Source organism: Coenobita brevimanus, chromosome 3 (assembly GCF_032717465.1).
Source record: "Coenobita brevimanus isolate Jiangsu-jjx chromosome 3, ASM3271746v2, whole genome shotgun sequence".
In the NCBI taxonomy this organism is placed as follows: Eukaryota; Metazoa; Arthropoda; class Malacostraca; order Decapoda; family Coenobitidae; genus Coenobita; species Coenobita brevimanus.
In genome coordinates, this window is record NC_136956.1 from 19,856,226 (window position 1) to 19,857,387 (window position 1,162).

The following is a 1,162-nucleotide window of genomic DNA, read 5'->3' on the forward strand; positions in this document are numbered from 1 at the left end:
TTTATGGACTTGAATTTCCTAAAAAAGAAAGCAGTCTTTCCTGATCTACCAGATGACCCCCCGACATGTCGTAAAAGTATCCCCGCTAATACCAGTACACCAGTCCTATGTAAGACAGCCCTAGCATGTATTCAGTATGGACGGTGGGTGTTAGCGCCGAAGTGGTGACTTGTGGAGGTGTAGGAGGACTACTGGGCCTTGGGATAGGCCACTGTTCCCAAGAAATAGGCCCTGAGCCTTTGCCCAGAGTCGGACACGTTAAGAAAAAAAAAAAAGTTGATTCTTTCTTTGTTCATTAACTTGTGATGATTTCCCACTCGTTTCATCATTTATCTTTGTTAATCTATCATGTATTAAAGGTTAGTTTTCTTTTTCCCACATATAAATAGAAAGTTTGTCATTACCACTGAATTCCTATGTATGTTATACGAGACTAGAAGAAAAATTAGCATAATGACGTGGAGCGGTGTTGAGGTAGGCAGGATTAGATGGTCAGGGGGGTAGGGTAGCAGTCGAGGGCATACTTACCTGGCACAGGAGATACCGTGATCACGAAGGCGGTTCTCCCGGGGCGAGGCCCACCATTGCACTCCGGTGGTGCTGACCCCTGCGATTAACCCAAATGTGGTTAACTCGAGTGCGCAATTTTTGGTAGCGGGGGACTGCGTTCGCGCTATCCCCCATATGAATGAACAAGACATAGGATGTACGCAGGACTTGTGATACTAAATTAACAAAATTTTGTCATTCTGTATACGTCTTCACGATTTATATCACCAGGGGATGATGATCGATTGATTTTAGCCAATTTACAACCTCTTCAAAACCACCACCACTGTGGTTACAGCTATTGTGGGTTATTGTGTACATTGATGTATGTTTTGAATAAAGTTGGTAAAAGCAGAGATCCTTGAGCTACTTTACACATACCTGCATTGCAAAGGTTCCGGAAAACCCTTCCTTGTATGTATTCACATTTTCCTGTCGTGATTATAACTTTGAGTAGTTCGATGCATAGTACGGAAATTTTAGATTAGTAGTATACAAACGTTGTGTCTCAGTCTTCCGTGCCAAACTGTCATGGTCACAGTTGACGTCATTAGAGATCAGCGGTGTGTTTTGTATGTGCTCTGGTTAATTAGGTTGTACTGAGTTATGGAAT

At 42.7% G+C, this 1,162-nt stretch overlaps 1 non-coding gene across 1 annotated transcript; it reads left to right on the forward strand.

The window, feature by feature from the left end:
- Positions 1-520: 520 nt before the first annotated feature.
- On the forward strand, positions 521-683 carry LOC145394279 (U1 spliceosomal RNA). Its single transcript, XR_013896356.1, has one exon. It is a non-coding gene; the product is annotated as a U1 spliceosomal RNA (small nuclear RNA).
- Positions 684-1,162: the final 479 nt, after the last annotated feature.